This window comes from Sarcophilus harrisii, chromosome 1, assembly GCF_902635505.1.
Source record: "Sarcophilus harrisii chromosome 1, mSarHar1.11, whole genome shotgun sequence".
NCBI lineage: Eukaryota > Metazoa > Chordata > Mammalia > Dasyuromorphia > Dasyuridae > Sarcophilus > Sarcophilus harrisii.
In genome coordinates, this window is record NC_045426.1 from 10494517 (window position 1) to 10513287 (window position 18771).

Below are 18771 nucleotides of genomic sequence, written 5' to 3' on the forward strand. Positions count from 1 at the left end.
GACTGTGGACGCCTCTCTATAAAGCCAGGATCAGAGGCCTCAGTGTGTGTAATATTAGGACGAATCAACCCAGCCTGTGATGGCACAGCTAGGCTGGACTGTCCCCTTGCTCGTAGGGGGATCATTTGGGAAGCATCCGTGGTGATTAGCCGGCTGTCGGGTCTTGATACCCCAGCATCAACAGTTCCCCTGAGATGCCTCGGCAAGACTACTCTGATGATCCCTGCTTATGCCTTCCTCCCCAGGTCCAGATTTTCTTTTCCAGCCATTTTGGGTTTTCTGTGAGTGATACTTATAACTGTTTCTCCATCTTTCTAACTTCTATGATAGCAAGTGCTCGGTTTTCACTCATAAATAGTTAAGGTAGCCAGGGCCAGCTTCAGAAACCAGTGATCCACGTCTGTTCCCTAATTAAAATGACAAGGAGTGTTCCTACCAGGGATTTGGATTTCAGTGAATAAGCTGCTCGAGGTTTGTGAGACATTTGCCATTGGCTCATCAGAGTCTACCATGTCTTGCTTTCTCTAGACATTTCCCAGAGATATCTATGCTTCAACAAAATTTAAAATTCTTATGCTTATGGATATCCAGGGAGTTGAGGGTTGGTGGTTAGTAATAGATGAGAAAAAAAGAAGTGAAAGGGAGAGAGAGAGGAGAGAGGAGAGGAGAGCAAGAGACAGAGTGAGACAGAGACAAAGACAGGAGAAAGAGAGACAGAGACAGAGAGAGACAGACAGACAGAGACAGAGAGATTGGGGGGGGGGAGGAGAGAAGCAAGGACAAAAAAGATTAAAGAAAAAAATGACCTTTTAATCTGAAATTAATTTAACTAAAATTGTCTATTTAAGTAATTGTACTGATATCCAATATTGTTTTAATAAAATATTTATTTTCCTTAAAGAAATGTCTATAAAACCAAACAGAAAACTAAGACCAATTTTACCCTGCTAGTTTTTATTCTTAATCTGGTGATCTTATTTTTTATATAAACAAAAGCTGTTTAACTTTATCAAATCAAAATTGATTACTTTATTTTGTAAACTCATTCATGCTTCATTTGGTTACTTATTTTCCCTCAACAGTAATTCTAAAATCTTAATTCTGATGATGATAATTAACATTTAACTAATACTTCAAGGTTTGCAAATATTTTACATGCCTCCTCTCAAATGATCACAATCCTGTGAAGAATTTGTTATTAGTTTAATCATTTTACTTATGAACAAACTGAGGCTGAGATTTCAAGTGATTTGCCCAGGACCACACAGCTAACAAATGTCCCAGATAGAATTTAAATTCTTGTCTTTCTGACCCCAACTCCACCATAATATATTCACTGCATATGACTATTCTTCTAATCTCATGTTTTTGTATATGTATGTGTATATGTTCATATGTATATGTGTTTGCATGTGTCTTGTGACGAGTCACACTTAAGCCTCCTATTCATTTGCACATTATGGTGGTATATGTACAGCTTTCTGCTCTAATCCTCAACTCATTACTTACTTTATATAGCATGCTTTCTGGTCTTTTCAGAAAACCAGACTCAGACATTTGTCATTTCCTTTTCTTTCTTCTTTCCTCAAACTGATTAGCTTCCATTATTTGAATGAACAAACCTAATCTGACTATTTTTCCGTCATGACAATCCAAAACAATAACAGTGTATACAATTCCTAATTCTTGTGGCTCCCTTGCATTGTATAATTTTATCTTTCTTGAGGAGCAGAATGGTTTTCTTTTTCCCCTAAGCCCTTACCTAGTGTCTTACATAGAGTAGGCCCTCCGTGAATACCTGGTGAATTGTTTGGAAGTGAATTGAATTATAGAAACAGACTTGGGGAAATGATACTAACACATGAGGGTTGAAGACATCACCAAGAGAGAATACAGAGAGATAACAGAAGACTAGAAATAATGAATGAACAAATGAAAAAATCAAAAAGCATTTTTTTATAAATTGTGCAAATCCTGAGCTAAGTACCAGGCCTACAAATAATAAAAGCTAAGAGTCACTGGAAGTCAAGAAGGCATGTTAACAACAAGGATTTTATGTGCTAGTTATGTGTTAAGAACTGAAAATAAAAAGAAGAGATAAAAGAATCCCTGCTCACAGAGACTCACAAACTAAAAAGGGAGACAACAAGAAAGATATATATATAGCATGAATTGGAGATAGTCAGATCCCATCAAGGATCTTCCCATTTAATGGAGAAAGGCAATGCATGTAGGAGAATGATGTCCATGAAGATGTCTTCTGAAAGAGGGGGGATCAAAGAGATTGGTGATTAGAGTAATAGCACAATTCATTGGCATAAAATTATTTTGCATGATAATTTAATTTGATTACTATTCTCTGAGCTATTTTGGGAAGGGTTTGCATTCAAGTCATGGCAAGGAAATGTTTAGCAAGTAACAAGACAGACACAGGACTGGCCAAGATAAGATAAAATACTCACCGATCAGCCCAGGATCAAGGGTGTAGAAAACTATCTTATCTAGTCATTGCTTGGTAGATAGGAAATGAAACAAGAAAGTGGACAACAAACAGCTGTCAAATGATACAGATCTTGTCATGTTCTACCATCCCTAGCATTAAGAGTTGAACTACCATATTTTATTTATAATAATAGATTTTCCAATGAATTTTCCAATAGTATATGACTTATAAAAGGACTTTAAGAGAAAATCAATAAGAGCAGCTAAGTCTTATCAATTTTTGTTTTGAACTTACCTGTAAGGTAATACTATCATAAATGATGCGCCAATACACATTGGCGTTTGTTTGGCAACTTATAGTCTTAGGGAGTTGTATGTAGGTCAGTCTGCATCAGAGAATGTAAATTCAGTCCTTCCTGATGCTGAAGTTAGCTCTCTACTCACTATACCGTAGCCATCTCTCAAATTCACACAGAAGAAATCCATCTGAAGCTAATACAATTGCATTAAAAAAGAAAAACAAAACAGTTCAGGGATTAATTTTCAAACTATTTAAAGAAGAAAAAAATGGAAAAAAATTACAATTGTATTTTTTACTCTGACCATGGACAATAAAAAAATGGATACAGAAGATATTGTGAACCATGGACCTGTACACCCGCTCCCTCTTTTCTATAGAATCTTTGTGAGAATGCCTTGTGCGTGCACGATAAGTGTATCCGATAAAAATGAGAAGAGAACAGTTAAGCAATTTTTCTAGAGCAGGCCCATCTTCACAGCCCCACAGCTGACTGAGAGGTGTGGAATATATCAGCTTCCACTCTGTTTATTGATTTTTAAGAAAGCCTTCAATTCAGGGTAGCCTAAGACAGCCTTCAAGGCTTTCCTTGTTAGCGACCTAGCAGGTGGGAGTCTGGAGGAGTAGGTTAATCCACAGCAAACAGTGTAAATCAGGGAAGGAGAAAACAAGCTTGTATAGAATTTGACATGAGAGCCAGCTCAGCTAGATTGTCCTGAGAATGAGCCACAGACCTTGAGAACCACAGAGGCACCTGGGGGAACATTCCATCCCCCAGGTGTGGGCCCTGCATGCAGGGGATGGGCGAGGGAGAAGCTTTGATTGAGTCCAGTGCTCTACCGTAGCCAGGTGGAGATGAAGCTGATTGAACACTAGGGAGACTGGGGGGGTCCCCTTGGTTTCCAGCTTCTCCCCACTCTCAAGCTGCCTTCATTCTGCTGCCAAAGGCAAAATCTGACTATGGATTCTCCTACTCAACACTAGAGTCTCCCTATTGTGTCTAATATAATATTAATATCTTTGATTTAAAGCTCGGAATGAACTTATCTCACTCTATCTTTGCAACATCATTGGGCTTTATTTCCCATCCTATACTCTGTGATCTACAAGTTCTCAGTTCTTTACATATTACAGTCTATCTCTCAGTTTTGCATCTTTGTGTATGGCTGACATGTGGCTATCCTACATGCAAGGAAGAAATGGACTTACTCCTTATCTCAATCTCATAGAGTTTCTCCCTTCCTTCAAGATGAGACCATCTTCTGCATAAAACCTTTCTGGATTCCTCCAACATTAGTCCCTTCCTTTCTAAACTACTTTGCATTTCACCATTTTGGATATATTTATTTTAATTTCACCATTTTGGATATATTTATTTTAATTTATTTTGGTTATCTTTTTTTATATATACTTTTTCTTTCTGTCACTAGAATAAATATACATTCCTGGTGAGTAGGACATATTATATCATTTATATTTATATTCTCCAATGACTATTATAGTGCCTTGACACAGTAGTGTTAAATTTTTATTTGTTGATTATGAATCGATTCACAAGCATAATCAATCTTAGGGTCTCAGGTATCTTAATTCATCTACTCTCTTATCGAATTTGTTTTCTTTGCGTTTTTGAGAGGTTTGCTTATACACAAGACGCACACAGAGAGAAATTATCCCCGTGTCATTTGTGGAAATATCATCTCCATGGGGTTGCCACAGGCCATAGCTGTGTAAGAAGGTGGACCACAGAGTTGACATCATGATTGCCAAAAGATATCTTCTTGAAATATAAGATCGATTCCATATCTAGATATCTTGAAGAGATTTTATAGAACATCCATTTGGTGCCTTCCTTTTTTTCTTCCATTGACTGCTTGAGCACAGATTTTAGATTCAAGCTAGATTTTCACTGGTGTAAGAAGTAAGTTTATAGTGAAGAAATCCCTTTTAGCAATATGGTCTTTAACAGATGCCCAAGATCTTGGGAATGTAAATGACTTTCTGAGCCACAAATTTTATATATATATATATATATATATATATATATATATATATATATATATATATATATAGTTTGTCTCTCTCTCTGTGTGTCTCTTTCTCTCTGTCTCTCTCTCTCTCGATCTCTCTCTCCATTATGCTCTCTTTCCAGGGGAAACTTTATTCCTTTTGAAGTTTTGTGAATGTTTTCTGTTGGCCATAAGGGGAAAATGAGGACCATAACTTCTGCCCTGGAGGAGTATCTTCAACACATTCCAAATCATGAATAATCCCTTTTTCTCCTAGGTGCATCTTATTCCTTGAATCCCTACTTGGGTCATTGGGTAATTGCCATCGCTGCTGCCAGTGTTGTTGTCCTTTATTCTCTAAGACAACCATGCTATCAGGAAGGTGATTCCATGATGTGTGAGGGAGTTGGATTTCAGGGAGGGATGATTATGTAGTCACCTGCCTCACTTTCCCCTCCAGAGACATCTGGGTCCACTGGCCAGATATAGACCAGGAATGGCCCTGGATGTGGTGGAAGACTTTGGCCTTTTTAAGTTAAAGTTTTTAACAGGTCTCACTTGGACTGAGGCTAGACCCATTTAGTGATTCGGGCTAGGTATATCTGCCTGAATTTCCTCAGCTATAAAATGGGAATAATGATAATACCAGTCTCCTATGATTGTTGCCTTTCCTTCCTTCCATCCATCCTCTGAATAATTGGTACATAGTCTCTTAATTTAACTCTTTGCTTTATCTCCAGTGGTTTTCCTATTCCCTGTTTTCACATTCATTGCTTCATCATTTAAGGGCTATGATTATAATGACAAACAGTTTTCTGCAAAACTCCAAGTTCCAAATGCGAATACTCTCCCTATTTGACAGATGGATAAACAGCCCAAAGTCAAAAGCAAGGAAGAACAAATCCTAGTTTGGATTTGAAACCAGGTCTACATTCAGAGTCATCTCTCTTCTAGAATTTGAACAGAAATTAGGCCTCTTTAGCTTGATTTGAGGAGGCATAAATAGGACCAGCAGGATGAAGTTAGAGGAAGTAGGATTTTAGCTCACTATCAGTTAGGAGAAGGAGAGTGTGAGGCTGCTGACTTTTCACTTAAATCCAACTCACTTGCATATCATAGCATCATCTCTCCATCTCATGGTCCTCTTTGAGCACAAAAGGCAAACAATCTGAGTAGATGTGACCCACCAGGGACAGCTGTAAGTGGTCAGGTGGACAATGCAGGTCTTTTATTCATCCTCATGGTGCCCCAAGCAACTCTCCAAGAAGGTAAAGGGCAGAGTGGTCCCAATTTTCATTGGTTGAGGGGAGTCCCCTACCCTCAGACTTTTCATAAAAAAAAAAAAAACAATTCCTCCAGAATCTGGGAATACAAATCCTAAAATGGCAGAGACTATGCCCTTTGTCTGTCTAGCATGAAACACACATTTGAGTTATTTTAAAAAACGCTGTAAAAAGTCATTCAGAACTCTCTGCAGTTTGGCACCATAGGATGGTCATTTTTGACCATTTATTTTCTTTTATAAATAGTGGCAGGGAAAGGGAGTTTGCCCCATATGCAACCTATAAGAGATATTTGTATAGAGAAGACTTTGGTAATCTGTCCCCTTTTGCACCCTCCAACTTGATTTCAAACCACCCTAGATTTGGGACCAATCTAATGAGATTATAGTAGAGATAAAAGACTTCCTCAGGCCTCACATATGTGTGAAACCTTTGAGGAATCTTTCAGAACTAAAATCTCTTTTCTGCAGAATCAATTTCTTACAAAACAGCAGGTGAACCCCACTTAACCTCCATAGCTCAATGCTGTGAAAGGGATATCACCAGCTCTTCTCCACCTCAAAGATCAGAGCCTCAAAGTGAGGGATGCTTTACCACGTGAGAGGTAGCAAAAGAAGGCACACAGAGCACATCCACCATGGGCAAGGCTCTGACTCATCCTAATGACTTTTTTCTGGTGGTTTGTCAAAGCTCATCAGCAAACCATGGACCCGACTCAACATTTCCTTTGATGTGGAGAGAAAAAAATAAATTAACAAGCTCTGTAAAAGGATGGAATTTCCACTGCAAAAAAAAAAAAAATTATGGTCAGATGATCCCCAGCAGCAAAAACAGCTATATGGTATGTCCTGGAGTGGCAAAGGGCACTTTGTAATGGAGTTGGGGACAGATATAGGTTCAGATTCTGCCACTGGCATGAATTGGCTCTTGTGACCATAGACATGTCACTTAATCATTCGTGGTGATTCTTTATGATGATAGGTTACAAATGAGTTGTTAATTCATGGTAATATACCAAAGGAAGGTATTTCCATACCAGGAACTCCTGAGATTTAGACCTTACTCTTTAAAGTAGATAGATGGACACATAGAAAAACAAACAAGTAAACAAGTAGGTGACAGGTAAATATAAAAAATGACTACAGAAATATTTTTAAAAATCAGGTTTACTTTCTGTTCTTAGAAAGAAAAAGAAAGTAAGGCAGGAAGGCAGGCAGGAAAGAAGGAAAGAAAGAAAGAAAGAAAAAAGAAAGAAAAAAGGAAGGAAGGAAGGAAAAAAAGAAAGAAGGAAAGAAAAAAAGGAAGGAAGGAAGGAAGAAAGGCAGAAAGAAATATCAGTTTATCTCTCCAGCTAGAAAAAAGATAAGTTCAGTCTGATCGCTGCCCCTGGACAGATCATTGTAATGGCCAAACATGTTTTCCAGTGCTATGTATACTATTTGGGGAAGCTACATACTCCTTCTGTTCATTCTTTGGAAAGTGATCTGACAAATCCTTTCCTTTCAACAGGATGATAAGGTATTAAGTATCAAGGGGCTGAACCTGACTCACGAGACAAGAATGTCTCTGCCCAATGGGTCACTCTGCGGAGGGTCTTGCCGTCCATGTTAGTTCCCTCTCTGGGGGAAGGAAGTGGACTGATGTTGCCTCTTAGTGTTTGTTTGTTTAAGAAGAACTAAAAGTCAGGGATGAAGCAAATCCCCAGGCTCCACCCCATGTGAATGGCTGATAACATTCGGGCTCCATTAAAAGCCGGCATTTCAGCTGTCTGGGAAAGGTTAATGATAATTGACATGAAATGCATGTCGCCAGCTTCCTTGCATAATTGGATATTTATTCCTACAGCTAAGTAAACAGGCAATTCCAAATTGTGTGTTTCTCTCTAATTGGGATTAATTTTATGTCTCTTTGCTAGGAAATATCCATTCAATCATTGACCACCAAATATTTATGGAGCATCCATCTAGTGCTTATGGAGCAGTGTGGTGGAAGGGCTAGCATACAGGGGAGTCAGAAAGTCATAGGCTCTGAGGATCACAGTCTAGTAGAAAGGCCAGAGACGTCCATTGTTGGGATTCACGGGGACTCGGGTACTCATTTGTCCATCCTCTGTACCTGGTTATGTACAGTAGGTTGAAGTCCAAGCTCTGGGTTTCTCACTAAATACAACTCCCCAGTTCACTGACTCCTCACCCCCATCTCAGTTTCCCTCGGTTCCAATATTGTGAACTAGAAGGATGTGACTTTTGATTCTAGCCTAGGGATCCCTCAAAAGGGAGTCAATCTAAAAGAAAGTATACAAAGTACAAGTGTGAATCAAGTATGGAACAATTCATTTCTGACTACCCAGCAAACACAAGACTAAACTCTAAGGAATCAGGGGAAAAGGGGAACAGAATCCAGTAGCCTCCTACTACAAGTAGAATCAGTTAGGAGGCTACTAGTCTGGCTTCATCAGCATGTGAGCAGTTTTCCAAAGTTTGCTTTTTATCCACTTCACCTTTCTCTTTTTCTGGGCACTGCCCCATCAAAGAAACATGACCTTCCTGTCGAATGAGGTTGACTCATCTGTTGGCTGGCAGCCATTCCTGCTACTTGTTCCAACCATCGCCACTCTAGCGGACATAGAAGTCAGTGTCTTATTGGTCTTCCAGAACGCTATGACCTTCTGAAACTCAAAAGATTGGCCAGCCTGAGGTTGTTGATCAGAAGGAAACACACACACACACACACACACACACCCCTCAAATGGCCCCATCCCAGATTTGATGAGGTAGACAGAGCACAAATTGCTTTTGTAAAAGGTTAAGTGCGGGATAGGGGCTGCTTCATTCTTCCACCTGGTTATCCCATAATCAATAATAAATCATCTTTAATATATTAAAGGCCAAGGAACCATTGTTCCAAGGAGAAGGCTGTTATTTCAGTAACTACTCTTAGTGATCTCATTTGAGGTTTTCTTGAAGTGGTCTTTCTTTTCCTTCTCCAGCTCATTTTACAGATGAGGAAACCAAGGCAAGCAGAATGAACTGACTTGTCCAGGGTGACAGAGCTAACAAGTGTCTGAAGCCAGATTTGAACTCGGAAAGATGAGTCTTCCTCACTCCAAGCCCATCACTCTGTGCACTATGATACCATCTACCTGCTATAGGATAGCCTAGGGATAATAGGATAGGATAATAATCTGGATCTAGAAAGGTCATTGAAAATGTGGTCCGATTCCCCACCCACTCTCCCACCCTCTTACAGAAAAGGAAAATGAGGCTAGAAGGATTAAGTGACTTACTCAAAGTCACACAGTCAGTAGGTGTCAGGGTTAGGATTTTAGGTCAGAAACAAAACAAACATAAGGTGCATTCGTTCTCTGCCCTCAAAAAGTTGTGTGTTTTTCTCCTGAGCTATTGTAGCTGAATGGGAGTGTAGGTGGATGCTGTCCATATTCCGATAAAATCTGTTTTCCCATGATAGCTAGAACTCCTATTTTGGTTCAGAGAAGAGAGGGCTTCCTTGTAGCAAACTGACCCTCCTCTTGCCTGGGAGCCCGCCACAGAGCTTACTGCTTGTCTACCTTCCCATGCTAGTGTAGGATGGATCCCAACTGGCAGCAGTGTCGGGATTAGAGTGAAGAGAAGCTTCTATTTCCAACGCATTCCTAGCCCCAGACCTCTAACACTGCTCGATTGTGTCCTTAGTCCATCTATGGAGATAAAGATAAAATGCATTTCAGATAAGTATGATTAAAGGTAATTAGTGAGCTCATTTTGCTGTTACAGTAAATAGAAACAGATGTTCCTCGACATTAAACTAATGATAGAAACAAAAGAATCAAGAAAAATGGGAATTGGGGAAGGGGAGCCAAGCTCTCCTATTTACATGTTGTTTTATTTAGATCTTGTGATTGGCCACTTTTGTCCCTGCCCCAAGAATATAAATGGGAATCAATTTCATGTTCACTTTTTTGATTGTTTATTCATGTTACGCCATCAAACAAGTATCTTTGTGGGGTTCTCTCTGGATTTTTGTCCCCTTTGGTAGTTCCGTTATACTGTGATATTCCCTTTTCTGTTACAGATTAGATTTTTTTAATTGTATTTTTAGATTATAGTTTCAGGCACATTTCTTGTAATGCAAAAGCTATTTTGCATTTAGATTTTTTTTAATATAAGTTTTGGACTCTGTTAGCTCTTTGATAGCTTTACAGCTTCCATATTTTCAGGGAAATGCAGTCATCTCAACAAGTCTTAAACAAGAGCACGCCACTGGCATTGTCCCCATATCAGGAACCTCTTTTGTTATTCAAATCTGCTTCTATTGCAGATAATATTCTGGGCAGCCTCTAGTTCTTTGATAATCTCTTTATAAGCAAAGGCATTTGTGGGAAACTTGGACTATTTGAAGTCACTTAGAGATGTCTACATGTAGAGACTGGTTGGCAAAGAACAAAACTGGCTAAGTTTGATTAAAAAAAAGCCAATGAATAACTACTTCTTTTTTCTTTTATCTTAAAAGATGGCATTTATGCTTGAACTTAATTTATTCAATGTAGAAGAATCTATGTTTAATTATAAACTTAAAACTATTTTTTAAAAGAATATATGCTTAAACACTTGACCCACTGTGTGATAATCCCTTTAGACTCAGTTTCCTCACGTGTAAAACAAAATGAGAATATTGGATTAGATATTTTCCAAGATCATTTTCCAGCTCTAAATCTATGACTTTATGATTCTATGATGTTAGAATGTCAATATCGATGAACATCAATCTATGAAGTACCTACTATGTGCATAAGCTGTGCTTGAGAATGGTAAAAACAACCCCTTCCCTCAAGGAGCTTACCTTCTGTAGGCACAGACAATTGTGAATAAATGGAAAAATATAAAAAAAAATAAATATAAGGTAATTTCTGGTGGGGTATATGTGGAAAGGACCAGGAGAAATCTTATTTGAGCAGAACTGCATAGGAAACAAACATTTCTAAGAAACTTAGGTAAGAGTGCATGGGAGAACCTGTACTTGATTCAAAAAAAAAGTCAATGTTTAACTAGTTTCCTTTCTTTTTTAAAAAAAGAAATCATTTATGTTGGAATTTAATTGACTCAATGTGGAGAGATTGGAAATAGGAGAAAAATTATTAATTAGAAAAAAATAAGTAATGATACCTATCTGGCCAAAATTAAGATTATATGGAGGAGATTAATCTAGCGTTTACCCAAAAGTAGGCTGGGGCCAGGATGCAAAGGGCCTTAAATGCCAAATGGAGGCATTTGTGTTTTATCTTAGAGGAGATAGAGTTACTGAAGTTTTAAATTGGAAGAGCATTTTGATCAAACTTGGATTTTATTAATATCAATTGAACAGTTGTATAGAAGATAATGGCAGAATCAGGGAGTTGAGGAAAATTTATAAGTATTTCTCTCTAATTAGATGTCCTTGTAATGCCTTAAGTTATATATAATTAGATTCAGAAATTTGAACTTTAAAAAAAAATTCATAGTGATAGCAGATATACCGCCATTAGTAGGGCTTTATATTCTTTCACATGGATCTTTCCCTATTTCTGTATTTCTGAAAAGGATGGGTTGGGGTTTTGTTGATCTGAAAGCTCTTGTAAAGTATCCAACGTGGAATCCATGGGCTTAGAGAGTTTCTGAGACTGAGATGCTAAATTATCACCGCCATTATTTACTTGATCATTATTAATAAAACTTTCCCTATTTAAAAAAAAAAAAAAAACTCTTCTTTAGAGAGACAGCATCAGAGAATGGTCAGGGAGCACAGGGCATGAAACCAGAGAAATTCAGGAAGACCTGGGTTCAGGTGCCATTCTTGACATTTGCAATCTGTTTCACTTCAAGATTCAATTTCTTCCTGTGTGGAATGAGGGCTTGGCACTAAATGGCCTCTCTGGCTTTTTTCAGCTTTCCACGTGATCCTGAGATCCTTTGAATAAGCCCCTTCACTTGTCAGGACCTCAGTTTTCTCCTCTCTAAAATGAGAGTTGGACCAGATGACTCCAAGTTTCCTTCGAGGTCAAGGGTCGGGATCTCCGACTCCTTCGGCCACTGCTCACCTTTGTATGGACAGGACCATTTCTTGCTGCTCTCTGGTCACCGAGGCTACCTCTAGTTTTTCAGCCTTGCAAACAACACAGCTATAAACATCTCCCACAGACAGTTCTTTTGCTTTTAAAAATGCTTCCCTGAGGCATCTTTCCCAGAATGGAATTATCGTATCGAATGTAATGGTCAGGTTTATGACTTCATTGTGCACTGCCAGACAGCTCTCTTAAAGCTCGGCTGCTTTGCCATGCTACCAGAAGTGCACGTGTAGACTCGAGAGGCAAAGCGTTTTTGTTTGTTTGTTCGGTTGGTTTTGTTTTGCTTTTTGTTTATTTGTTTTTAATGACCTGTCACTTTACCTATTTCGATCTTCAGAGATAAGTTTTGGGATTTGGATGTAGTTGTGGTATCCATGAATTACTGCTTTATGCTTGGAAATCTGATATTAGAAAAACTGGTAAGTGAGTTGTGTAATGAGAGACAAGAAGAGGGAGAAAAGAAGAAGGCAGGAGGCAGATAAGCCATAGTCTTTAGACTCAAAAGTTCCACTTATATATTGCTTTCCTTACCCTATTATTATGCAATTATTTCAGTCATGTCTGACTTTTCATGACCCCATATGGGGTTTTCTTCTCAAAAATACTGAAGGGGTTTCCATTTCCTTCTCCAGCTCATTTTACAGAGGAGGAAACTGAGGCAGGCAAAAAAACAAACCTGCTAGTAAATGTCTGGGATCAGATTTGAACTCAATATTTTTTCTGAATCTTGGTCCCAGTGCTCTCTCTACCACAGCTACCTGGCTGTCCAGAGTCATATAGCTAATCAGTGTTTAAGACCATATTTGAACTCAGCCAAATGAATCTTCCTGATTCCTGCAAGCCTGGTGCTGTGGGCAGCCACCCCTCTGCCTGTCCCCATTTTACAGATGAGAAAACTGAAATTCAGAAAAGGGAGATGATGCCTTCATGACAACAAACAAAACTGGTGTTTGGAAAACAATCCTCATCCTTTGAATTTCAGTACCAAACTCTTTCCACTCTAATGCATTGCTTGCCCTTAATGAGGACTGATCTCTCATCTTTTTCTCTGGAAAAAGCATATTAAAATTAAGTACTGAACTGCAGAGTGAAGGCCGCACTCAGTTTTATAGGGACCCAGCCAGGTTTACAACAGCAGCTTTCCATTTATTTTATATGCTCATTTCCCAATCTTTTCCTTCATGATCTTGTTATACTTAGTGATATTGCATCAAGTAAAAACTGAATCTGGACCTGTCAGAAAGTATTGGGTGTGTTGCAACATGGCGGCCATTGCACAATGAGACTTGTTAATTTATCCGCTCACACAATCATGGAATTGCAGAATTAGAAGGCCCCCGGAAGACCCCAACTGAGTTTTGTTGCAATGTTCCTAACAAGTCGGAGCCCTTCAGTGAAGAGGAGCCAGCCCCCACTTCCTGGGTCTGCCTTTCTTACTTTGGGATAGTTCTCATGGCTGGGAAAATCTGAGTCCAGTTCTCACTCCGCCTTCCCTCTAGGTACAAAGACAACAAGACTTATATTTCTTGCCAATGTCAGTCCTCAAGGACTGATGACCATCAGTATTCTCCTCTTCAGCTGAACCATTGCCAGATCCTTTGAGTGATTCCTGACATGACCCCATGTCCATACACCAGCATGGTGTCCCTCCTCAGCACACTCTCTGTTTTCTCCCTGCTCCCCCAATGTGGGGCCCGGAGATGACTGCAGACCTCCAGAAGCAGGGGGGAGGGCTGGCAATCCTATCATCTCTGGGCTCGTCCCATATTAACCACTCACTGTGCACAGAGAACCTCATTAGATATTCATGGAAATACAGAGCTAAAGCCTGCCTTGGGCTCTGACCCCGACTGGTGGCTTGGCCAACAGAGTGCCCCAGAGAGACCACCGGATCTGACATGAGAAAATCTTGCTTCAAATCCCTTCTCACTCAATTCCCATGGGACCCTTTGTGACTCCATGCCATGGGCCGGGGGGCCTGCTTTCTCGTCTGTAAAATAAAGGGATTGGATTAAATGTTCCCAAAGGTCTCCTTGTCTCCATGGTCACAGGACCATGATCTAGAGCAAAAGACGACCTCTTAGAGCTTCATTTCCCAGTGGTTTGTGCAAGGAGAACTAAGAATAGAATAGAAGTAAGAGCTTGGGAGGAAGTAATTTAGGGAAGCGGAGAGAAAAACTTTCTTCAAGTTCTCTCTCAGACACGTGGAGAAAGACATTGGAACCTGGTTTCCACCCACATGCACGTGCACAGACACACATTCATACTCAGCCATACAGACAAGAATTCTATAAAACCAGTGAAGAAATGCTGTTGAATCTGGTTTCCATTAGCAATGGAAAGAACCACAGGACACTCGGAAGTGCCCACTGCAATCAGGGCTTCAGATTGAGAGATGGAAGGGACTTTAGAGGTGGACTCATCCAAGCCATTCCTTCTACACCAGTGGAAATGGAATCCTTCAGAGGGCAAATGGATAGACCAGGCTGTACCTTTCTTTGACTTGACATATTCTCCTTATCTTCCACTTCCTGGAACTTCTAACTCAGGTGTTACCTCCCTCAGGAAAGATTTCCTGATTTTTCTAACTTCCCCTCTTCACATTAACTTGTCTTTCCTTGGCTGCTCATTTTCTGTACCTCATAGTGTGGAGGTTCTTAATATAGGATCCACATATTTTTAATATCATGATTTTTATATTTCAATAGAATTGTTTTCCTTTACATTTTAATCCCACATAATTTAATTTTAATTTTGAGGATTCTTTCTTATTATTTTTCCCCCTAATTGTGAAAGGAGGAGTGTCTAAGATTTAAATAAAGAAGTCCTATAGATTATGTATTGTTGAAGGGATCTGTATATGTGTGATATTTTTTTTAATTTTTAAATTTATTTTTAATATACATTGCTTTATGAATCATGTTGGAAGAGAAAAATCAGAACAAAAGGGAAAAATCATGAATGTGAGAAAACAAATAGAAAAAAAGAAGTGAAGATAGCATGTGTTGATTTACATTCAATCTCCATAGTTTTTTTTTTCTGGATGTAGATGGAATTTTCTGTCCAAAGTCTATTAAGATTGCCTTGTATCACTGAACCGCTGAGAAGAACCAAGTCTTTCATAGCTGATCACCATGTATTCTCACTGTTATTATGTATAATATATTGCTGGTTCTGTTTGTTTCGCTCAGTATCAGTTCATGTAATGGGCTGAGGTTTGAGTTGATGCACTGAGGTCCCAAGCACGTGAGGCTAAATAGTAATTGGGCTATACTCTATTAATATACATGATTGGATAAAGAATGGTCCCTGCCCACTCTCCGTGCAAGTCCTGATGTGTTGTATAGGAAATGACGATTTTGGTAGGTGGAGGCAGAGAGAGACAGGAAGAGAAGCAGGGAGAGATTGGGCCTGGGTTTGATACTCCTGGCTGCTGGTTGTGTGGCTGCTGGTCTAGCTAGCTTCTTGACTCAGCTGCACATATTGCTATCGCCGATTCTCTTCCACCTCCGATCCTTCTTCACTGAGAATAAAGACTGACGATTTTCCCTAACCTGAATTCCTGCCTCCTGCTTATTTGAAAATGCACGATCTTCACATTTCTAAAATCAGCTTGTTCATCATTTTTAACAGAAAAATAATATTCCATTACCTTCATTTGCCACAACCTATTAAATCATGCCCCAACTGATGGGCTTCTACTCATTTTCGAATTTCTTACTACAACAAAAAGAGCTGTTACAAACAATTTTGCACATGTGGGTCTTTTTCCCCCCTTTATAATTTTGTTGGGATACAGACCCAGTAATGGCACAGCTGGGTCAAAGGGTATGCCCAGTTTTATAGCCCTTTGGACATAGTTCCAGATTGCTCCCCAGAATGGTTAGACCAGTTCACAACTCCACCAACAATGCATTAGTGTCCCAGTTTTCCCACACTTCCTCCAACATTTATTGTTATCTTTTCTGATCATCTTGGTCAATCTGAGAGATATGAGTTGGGACCTCAGAGTAGTCTTAATTTGCATTTCTCTAATCAGTAGTGATTTAGAACATTTTTTCATCTGAATATATATGACTTTAATTTCATCATCTGAAAATTATCTGTTCATATCCTTTACCATTTAGCAATTGGGGAATGACTTGTATTCCTGTAAATTTGGCACCGTGTTTTAATATATTTTAGAGATAGTACCTTTTCTAGAAACACTGGCTATAAAAATTTTTCCTTGCTTTGTACTGCCCTTATTATCTTGTTTCTGTTGGTTTTGTGTGAAAACTTTTTAAATTTAATATAATTAGTTATCCATTTTGCCTTTCATGATGTTCTCTAGTTTTTTGGTCATAAATTCATCCCTTCTCCAAAGATCTGATAGGTAAATTATCCCTCACTCTTCAAATTTGCTTTTTGTGTCGCTCTTTATGTCCAAATCATGTCCCCATTTTGACCTTATTTTGGTATGGGCTATGAGATATAGGTCTATGTTGAGTTTTTGACATATTATTTTCTACTTTTCCCAGCAATTTTTTCAAATGGTGAGTTCTTATCCCAGAAGCTGGAGTTTGGGGGTTTATCAAATATTAGATTCCTATAGTTATTGTTTTGTCATGTGTATCCTACCTATTCCACTGATCCACCACTCAGTTTCTTAGTCAGTACCAAATGGTCTGGATAACTTCTACTGTTATATAGTTTTAGATCTAGTACTGCTAAGCCACCATCCTTTGCAATGTTTTTCATGAATTAATACTCTTGAGCTTTTATTCTTCCAGATGAATTTTGTAACTATTTTTTCTAGTTCTATAAAACACTTTTTTGGCAGTTTGATTGGTATGGCACTGAACAGTAGACCGATGAAGGCAAAATTGTCATTTTTATTATTTTAGCACAATCTACCCATGAGCAATTGATTTTTCCAACTGTTTAGATCTGACTTTATTTTTGTGAGAAGTGTTTTGTAAATGCATTAATAAATTAATAGTTCCTGGGTTTGTCTTGGCAGGTAGACACCCAAATATTTTATTTTGTCTACAGTTATTTTAAATGGAATTTCTCTTTCCATCTCTCATGGCTGGGCTTCATCTGTGATATATAGAAATGCCAATGATTTGTGTGGGTTTATTTTCTATCCTGCAACTTTGCTAAAGTTATTAATCATTTTGAGTAGGTTTTTGGATGATTTTTTAGAATTCTCTAAGTATATCATTATATCATCTGCAAAGAGTGATAGTTTTATTTCCTCATTGCCTAGTTTAATCCTTTAATTTCTTTTTTCTTTTCTTATTGCTAAAAACCAACATTTCTAGTACAATGTTGAATAATAGTGGTGATAATGAGCATTCTTGTTTCGCCTCTGATCTTATTGTGAATGCATCCAGCTTCTCTCCAAGACAAATAAGGTTTGATGTTAGTTTTAGATAGATAGTGCTTACTTATTTTATTTCTCACGAATAGAATGGAAGTTCTTTGAAGGAAGGCAGATCTTCAGAGGAATGTTGGCAAACAAGGGCATCGAGCCATGTTTTTCAGTGAAAGGACTGAAGAAAAGAAAAGCCCATCTCAGAATGGTTAGCTAGGAATTCCTATGTACATCATGAAAAGAGTAACAATACAGCTTAGTGGATGGTTCTGGGATCAGATTGAGGGAGATCTGGGCTTTAATATCATCTTGCTGTGACCTTGAGCAATTGATGGAGTCCTTCCCTGCACTCAAGGTGATCTCCTAGGAATCATTACTAGGTCTAGATGGTGGCCTTGGGTGTGCATTTGCACTAGTGCTGGAATGCCTCATCAGGAGCTGGTCCTCCTGACTCCAAGGTAGACATACTCTTATCATTCCCTTTTTGAGCTTAAGCCCTTTTGAGGCTACCTTTTTTATGGCTCCAGACATTGCATCCAGACATCTCTCACTCTTCTGATGACAAAGAAGGTGCAGATTTTCAGTGCTTTTCTCAGACTTAGGACACTTTTGTTGATCTATTTGATATATGGGAAAAATTTCTGCCTCTTTCCATAGACCCATGACTCAGTATCCCCTAGAGGTGCAAGCCTTCCTTTGGAGAAATAGAGAAAGGGTGTTGATACTCCAACCCAGGCTGCTCTGGAGCTCCACTGTGGAAATTTGGATCATGCAAGAGGAGAAAAGATAGATTTCTACCACAGGAAAACTGTCTTCAGAGCTAGAGAAACAAAAGTTGGAGAAGATAGAGGCAGACTTCGAATTTTCCTAAGAAAACTTGTTTTTTTCTCCTAAAGCTCCAAACTTAGAGCATTGTCAGAAAAACACACACTTCGTATTACTTCAAAATGTCATCTGGATACACAGAAGAAATTGGAGATTCTAAATATTCCTTAAAAAATGAGGGAGGCAGATTTGGGATAGAGTCTATACATGCTACTTCTCATTATTCAGGAAAGAGAATTTTGGAGGAAAGTCATGCTGAATTGGGGCCCTTGTGTCTAAAACCAAGTCTCTTTCCCCATGGTACTTATACTTGATTGTATTAAAATACAATTCAGTCCACTTTAGTCTCTGCCCTGGTGTTTAATGCTGGAAAATTCAACGATTCCTTGCTGGGTTTTTTTTTTTTTTTTCCTTTTTAAGCCCCACCAGTGTTTAAGACACACAGATATCTCTCA

General features: G+C 38.7%; 1 protein-coding gene across 5 annotated transcripts in view; it reads left to right on the forward strand.

Annotated features, from left to right (window-relative positions):
* Positions 1 to 18771, forward strand: part of CACNA2D3 (calcium voltage-gated channel auxiliary subunit alpha2delta 3) — a 1010949-nt gene that overhangs the window by 866110 nt on the left and 126068 nt on the right. The gene's annotated exons all lie outside the window — the stretch shown is intronic.